Below are 8,285 nucleotides of genomic sequence, written 5' to 3' on the forward strand. Positions count from 1 at the left end.
TGAGATATTCTCATAAACATTTGGACCCTTCTGAACCCCTAATTTAAAGGGTCGGCCCCTTTTGCTTGATATCGTAAGAAAGGTCATGACATTTCAAACATTTTTTGTTCAACAAGTATTTAGAAATTCTTTACCGTTCTCGAGTTATTTCTAGAAGTAATTTTTAGGGGCCAAACTGTAGCTCCCTAACGGGGCCACATAGGGTAAAAACGAAATATGCATATTGTTCAAATCATCATTCTGAACAACTTTTGTTCTTTATTGCTTTTCAAAATATTTGTCGTTTTCGAGATACAAGGGGTAAAAAATTTATGGTTTTGGCCCTTAAAATCCCTTATTACGTAACATATGACCTAAATTTTTATAGGAATAGATTTGGATTGTTGAGATGAACATTTTTTGTTCTTTGACTTATACCAAAATATTAACGATTTTTGAGATATTTGATGTAAACTTTGAGCCCTTCTAGATCCCTAATTTAAGGGGCTAGCCCCTAAATCTTGATATTTTCGAAAAGATCTCGTAAATGTGCACAACTTTTGTTCTACATGTCTTAACAAAATATTTGCAAGAAAAAAGATATTGGAGATCAAAGGTCAAAAATCGCCGAAATCGGCGAAAAATTTTGGCATCCATTTTTTCAGGTCCAGGCGAGCGTTTAGGCAAATCGGCTCCGGTAAAATCGAATCCCCCACAAATCTTCTAAAATGTTTACTCTATCTTGTGTAGAAATTTCAAGACTCTAGCTTCAAAACTAACGGAGGAGATGCGTGGACAACAAGGCCCTTCAAAAAGTCACTAAAAGAGAGATAACTCCTGACCGGAAGTGACGTCAAGCACGAAATTTTGCAAGCAAAGTCTCGTCATCACAAGACATCTTTCCTGAAAAATTCGTGAAAATCGATCGAGAAATGGCTGAGAAAAACGCGTGTACTACCAAGGAAAATAATAATAATAATAATAACTAGACACGATCTCGTTGCGAGCAACGAGTAGGTCTTCCGTCCGATTTGTTGATGCACTCGGAGTTAAAAAAAAAAAAAAAGACAAATGAGTCCCAATTTAGTTTCCGACTTTAAGACACTTTAGATATAATCAATTTTTCATATCATAAGCTTCTGAAGCAAAGTTGCGGTGAAATTCGTTTGAAATTCGACTCTCCAGGCGAGCCATAAGGCCCGCGGGCCTATTTCTTGATGTCATTTGTTAGCCCTCTATAGACTCAACAACTTTAGTTCTATATGTCTTTACAAAATATTTACCTGTAAAAAGTTATTGAGATCGACCGATATTGACAAAAAATCGACTCTACAGGCGAGCCATTAGGACCATAGGCCTATTTCTTGATATCAATCGATAGATCTCGATAAACTGAACAACTTTTGTTCAATATGTCCTTACAAAATATTTACCAGTTACAAGTTTTTGAAATCGACTGATATCGACAAAAATCGACTCTACAGGCGAGCCATGAGGCCCACAGACCCATTTTTTGATATTGATCGATAGGTTATGACGCATTGAACAACTTTTGTTCAATAATGCTTTTCAAAAAATATGTCGTTTTAAAAATATGAGGCGTCAAATATTTACGATTTTGGCCCTTAAAATCTCTAATTACGTAACATATGACCTACTTTTTGATTTGATAAGATCAAGCTCGTTGAGATGAACATTTCCGCTTCTACAACTTATTATAAAATATTAATAGTTTCTGAGATATTCTCAAAAACATTTGGACCCTTCTGAACCCCTAATTTAAAGGGCCAGCCCGTTTTGCTTGATATCGTAAGAAAGGCCTTGTCATTTTAAACATTTTTTGCTCAACAAGTATTTAGAAATTCTTTACCGTTCTCGAGTTATCTCTACAAGAAATATTTAGGGGCCAAACTGGACAACAAGGCCCTTCAAAAAGTCACTAAAAGAGAGATAACTCCTGACCGGAAGTGACGTCAAGCACGAAATTTTGCAAGCAAAGTCTCGTCATCACAAGACATCTTTCCTGAAAAATTCGTGAAAATCGATCGAGAAATGGCTGAGAAAAACGCGTGTACTACCAAGGAAAATAATAATAATAATAATAACTAGACACGATCTCGTTGCGAGCAACGAGTAGGTCTTCCGTCCGATTTGTTGATGCACTCGGAGTTAAAAAAAAAAAAAAAAAAAAAGACAAATGAGTCCCAATTTAGTTTCCGACTTTAAGACACTTTAGATATAATCAATTTTTCATATCATAAGCTTCTGAAGCAAAGTTGCGGTGAAATTCGTTTGAAATTCGACTCTCCAGGCGAGCCATAAGGCCCGCGGGCCTATTTCTTGATGTCATTTGTTAGCCCTCTATAGACTCAACAACTTTAGTTCTATATGTCTTTACAAAATATTTACCTGTAAAAAGTTATTGAGATCGACCGATATTGACAAAAAATCGACTCTACAGGCGAGCCATTAGGACCATAGGCCTATTTCTTGATATCAATCGATAGATCTCGATAAACTGAACAACTTTTGTTCAATATGTCCTTACAAAATATTTACCAGTTACAAGTTTTTGAAATCGACTGATATCGACAAAAATCGACTCTACAGGCGAGCCATGAGGCCCACAGACCCATTTTTTGATATTGATCGATAGGTTATGACACATTGAACAACTTTTGTTCAATAATGCTTTTCAAAAAATATGTCGTTTTAAAAATATGAGGCGTCAAATATTTACGATTTTGGCCCTTAAAATCTCTAATTACGTAACATATGACCCACTTTTTGATTTGATAAGATCAAGCTCGTTGAGATGAACATTTCCGCTTCTACAACTTATTATAAAATATTAATAGTTTCTGAGATATTCTCAAAAACATTTGGACCCTTCTGAACCCCTAATTTAAAGGGCCAGCCCGTTTTGCTTGATATCGTAAGAAAGGCCTTGTCATTTTAAACATTTTTTGCTCAACAAGTATTTAGAAATTCTTTACCGTTCTCGAGTTATCTCTACAAGAAATATTTAGGGGCCAAACTGTAGCTCCCTAACGGGCCCACATAGGGAAAAAACGAAATGTACATATTGTTTAGATTATCATTCTGAACAACTTTTGTTCAATAATGCTTTTCAAAATATTTGTCGTTTTCAAGATATGAGGCGTCAATTATTTATGATTTTGGCCCTTAAAATCCCTTATTATGTAACATATGACCTACTTTTTGATTTGATAAGAACAAGCTCGTTTAGATGAACATTTCCGCTTCAATGACTTATTACAAAATATTAATAGTTTCTGAGATATTCTCATAAACCTTTGGACCCTTCTGGGCCCCTAATTTAAAGGGTCAGCCCCTTTTGCTTGATATCGTAAGAAAGGTCATGACATTTCAAACATTTTTTGTTCAACAAGTATTTAGAAATTCTTTACCGTTCTCGAGTTATTTCTAGAAGTAATTTTAGGGGCCAAACTGTAGCTCCCTAACGGGGCCACATAGGGTAAAAACGAAATATGCATATTGTTCAAATCATCATTCTGAACAACTTTTGTTCTTTATTGCTTTTCAAAATATTTGTCGTTTTCGAGATACAAGGGGTAAAATATTTATGGTTTTGGCCCTTAAAATCCCTTATTACGTAACATATGACCTAAATTTTTATATGAATAGATTTGGATTGTTGAGATGAACATTTTTTGTTCTTTGACTTATACCAAAATATTAACGATTTTTGAGATATTTGATCTAGACTTTGAGCCCTTCTACATCCCCAATTTAAGGGGCTAGCCTCTAAATCTTGATATTTTCGAAAAGATCTCGTAAATGTGCACAACTTTTGTTCTACATGTCTTAACAAAATATTGCAAGAAAAAAGATATTGGAGATCAAAGGTCAAAAATCGCCGAAATCGGCGAAAAATTTTGGCATCCATTTTTTCAGGTCCAGGCGAGCGTTTAGGCAAATCGCCTCCGGTAAAATCGAATCCCCCACAAATCTTCTAAAATGTTTACTCTATCTTGTGTAGAAATTTCAAGACTCTAGCTTCAAAACTAACGGAGGAGATGTGTGGACAACAAGGCCCTTCAAAAAGTCACTAAAAGAGAGATAACTCCTGACCGGAAGTGACGTCAAGCACGAAATTTTGCAAGCAAAGTCTCGTCACCAAAAGACATCTTTCCTGAAAATTTCGTGAAAATCGATCGAGAAATGGCTGAGAAAAACGCGTGTACTACCAAGGAAAATAATAATAATAATAATGAAGAAGAAGAACGCGAACAATAATAGTAAGGTCTTCCGCAGGAGACGGAAGACCTTAATAATAATAATAATAATGAAGAAGAAGAACGCGAACAATAATAGTAAGGTCTTCCGCAGGAGACGGAAGACCTTAATGAAGAAGAAGAACGCGAATAATAATAGTAAGGTCTTCCGCAGGAGACGGAAGACCTTAATAAGAAACAGAGTAAAAACAATATGTTCCCAAACTTTGTTTGGGGAACATAATAAACGTTGCCGAATGGAAATCGCCCCCAGTCTATTTCAGCAGTACAGATGGCAATGTGAATGGCTGTTTGTGTGTTTGTTTCACGTCCCTTCCATCTTTGCTATCCAACGGTTTTCGGTTCAACGGAGTGGACCGAAAACCCTTAATTAGCGAAGATGGTTCCTTCGATAATTAATCAGATGTCATCGGCTCTAGGTTAAGCACCACAAATTTAGACCTATGTTTAACGCTTAGAGCCGTGTCAGTGAGTTTTTTTTTTTTAATCGTACCAACGCCTGTCACGATACGGGACCACCGTTTTAAAGGAAATCGTCCCATGTTCCCCATCTCGACAGTATGACGACGTGAATGGAAATCGTCCCTTGTTAACTTGGCAGTATACGACAGCATCACCCTCGATATCCCCCATCTACACCGTACATCTGATTGCATTATGAGAATGTTTTTTTCACCTGTACATGTGAACTGTATTTTTCATATCGACATTTGGGTAATTCTTCATTGTTTTCGAATTCATTGAATACGTTTCTAATCAACATTAAAATGTAAATCAAATTCAACCTAATGAATAGTTACTAATATTTGGTCAGAAAAAGGGGGATAATATCTTGGGCAAAAATATGCTAAAAAGCATTAATTATTTACTGAACTTTATTAGATCTGCAATTACTGGAAAAGTTGAACTTTTTTAGAGCCATACATCATTGGTTATTGAAAAAGAACTTTGATTTTTTGTCACATCAATCTTTTGAGCGAAGGAAATTTGAAGAACTTTATCACTTTTCCACCATCTTGAACATGGCGGCCATATTGGATTTTTGAAAGTGGGTCCATAGCTGATATTGAAGCTTACACATTTAAGACTTGTGTAGAAAGTTTCATGCTCTCCTCATCAAGTGAGGAATTTTGCTTAAAAATTGCACCAATCATTTCATAGAATATGAAAACGTTAATTTATTTAATAGTTCAGTATATGGAAAGTTTTAAGCTTACAGGCATTTAACTTTTTATAGACTTTTGTTCCGATATATGACCAGGAATAATTGATGGAAACAACAGACCCGCGTCTTTTCGTGGGGGTGATATTTCACTCAGAAACAATCGAATGTGAAGAGTTCTCGTTTTTCGTAGTTATTCATTATTTTCCTACACCACAATATAGTAGTTGAGCTATCACTTTGATTGAAGGTATTCAGTGTATACCGTAAAGAGATTGAACAAATTTAAATGATCCTTATTGTCTCAATTCACATGGCTGAAACAAACGATTAGAAACCGATCTTTTTGCACTTGAGGCTTTTTGGAAGAGTTATTTGCCCTTGCTAACAATAATTTTTTTTTAAAAAAAACTTATTTTCTAAAACTATCTGTGGTAAACGATATATTTCATTTCATATCTTTGTAAACAGAAAAAGTTATGTAACTTTTTGTTCTAAGCGATTTGTTTGACAATACAATGGGGTTTTTTTTTAAAAATAAAACATGCTCTTCCTATAGACTTCAAGGTAACCTTCAAGGTGAGACAAATCAAGCAGTAATCAAAATTTCGTAAATTGCAAGGGTAGATTATTTTCATTTGATAAACCCTTCTGCCATATCAATGATACCCATGTAGATCTTCTCTTAAGCTGTAATTACATAATGTATGTCCACGATAGTATCATTAAACTATATAAGTCAACTGCTATTTATAGTAGAACTGTATGTAATCCTTATACACACATACATTTACACTAATATTATGAAAGTGTATGTCATTGTAGGAGTGTAGATTATATAAATATCATGAATGCAGATTTATCATAGGTGAAGTGTAGATCATAAAGAAACGTGGACAAGGATCATGAGAGGAGTGTAAATTGTTTCATGAGAGGAGTGTAAATTGTTTCATGAGAGGAGTGTAAATTGTTTCATGAGAGGAGTGTAAATTGTTTCATGAGAGGAGTGTAAATTGTATCATGAGAGGAGCGTACATTGTTTCATGAGAGGAGTGTAAATTGTATCATGAGAGGAGTGTACATTGTTTCATGAGAGGAGTGTAAATTGTATCATGAGAGGAGTGCAGATTGTTTCATGAGAAGAGTGTATATTGTTTCATGGGAGGAGTGTAGATTGTTTCATGAGAGGAGTGTAAATAGTTTCATGGGAGGAGTGTAGATTGTTTAATGAGAGGAGTTTAGGTTATATTATGGGAGGAGTGTAGATTGTTTCATGAGAGGAGTGTAGATTGTTTCATAAGAGAAGTGTAAATTGTTTCATGGGAGGAGTGTAGATTGTTTAATGAGAGGAGTGTAGGTTATATTATGGGAGGAGTGTAGATTGTTTCATGAGAGGAGTGTAGATTGTTTCATGGGAGGAGTGTAAATTGTATCTTGAGAGGAGTATAGATTGTTTCATGAGAGAAGTGTAGATTGTTTCATGAGAGGAGTGTAGATTGTTTCATGAGAGTAGTGTAAAATGTATCATGAGAGGAGTGTAAAATGTATCATGAGAGGAGTGTAAATTGTTTCATGAGAGGAGTGTAGATTGTTTCATGAGAGAAGTGTAGATTGTTTCATGAGAGGAGTGTAGATTATTTCATGAGAGGAGTGTAGATTGTATCATGAGAGAAGTATAAATTGTTTCATGGGAGGAGTGTAGATTGTATCATGGGAGGAGTGTAGATTGTTTCATGAGAGGAGTGTTGATTATTTCATGAGAAGAGTGTATATTGTTTCATGGGAGGAGTGTAGATTGTTTTGATGAGAAGAGTGTATATGGTTTCATGAGAGGAGTGTAAATTATTTCATGGGAGGAATGTAAATTGTATCATGAGAGGAGTGTAGATTGTTTCATGAGAGGAGTGTAAATTGCATCATGAGAGGAGTGTAGATTGTTTCATGAGAGGAGTGTATATTATATCATGAGAGGAATGTAAATTGTATCATGGGAGGAATGTAAATTGCATCATGAGAGGAGTGTTGATTATTTCATGAGAAGAGTGTAGATTGTTTCATGAGAGGAGTGTAGATTGTTTCATGAGAAGAGTGTAGATTGTTTCATGGGAGGAATGTAAATTGTATCATGAGAGGAGTTTATATTGTGTCATGAGAGGAGTGTAGATTGTTTCATGAGAGGAGTGTAGATTATTTCATGAAAGGAGTGTAAACTGTATCATGAGAGGAGTGTAAATTGCTTCATGAGTGAAGTGAAGATTGTTTCATGAGAGGAGTGTAAATTGTATCATGAAAGGAGTGTAAATTGTATCATGAGAGGAGTGTAGATTGCTTCAGGAGAGAAGTGTAAATTGTATCATGAGAGGAGTGTAGATTGTTTCATGAGAGGAGTGTAGATATTTTCATGAGAGGTGTTCATATTGTTTCATAGGAGGAGTGGAGATTGTTTCATGAGAGAAGTGTAAACTGCTTTATGAGAGGAGTGTAGATTGCTTCATGAGAGGAGTGTAAATTGCTTCATGAGAGGAGTGTAGATTATTTCATGAGAGGAGTGTAGATAATATCATGAGAGGAGTGTAGATTGTTTCATGAGAGGAGTGTAGATTGTTTCATGAGAGGATTGTAGATTGTTTCATAAGAGGAGTGTAGATTGTTTCAAGAGAGAAGTGTAGATTGTTTCATGAGAGGAGTGTAGATTGTTTCATGAGAGGAGTGTAGATTGTTTCATGAGAGGAGTGTAGATTGTTTCATGAGAGGAGTGTAAAATGTGTAGTGAGAGGAGTGTAAAATGTATCATGAGAGGAGTGAAAAATGTGTCATGAGAGGAGTGTAAAATGTTTCATGAGAGGAGTGTAGATTGTTTCATG

The sequence above is a fragment of the Ostrea edulis genome, chromosome 7 (genome assembly GCF_947568905.1).
Source record: "Ostrea edulis chromosome 7, xbOstEdul1.1, whole genome shotgun sequence".
Classification (NCBI taxonomy): Eukaryota; Metazoa; Mollusca; class Bivalvia; order Ostreida; family Ostreidae; genus Ostrea; species Ostrea edulis.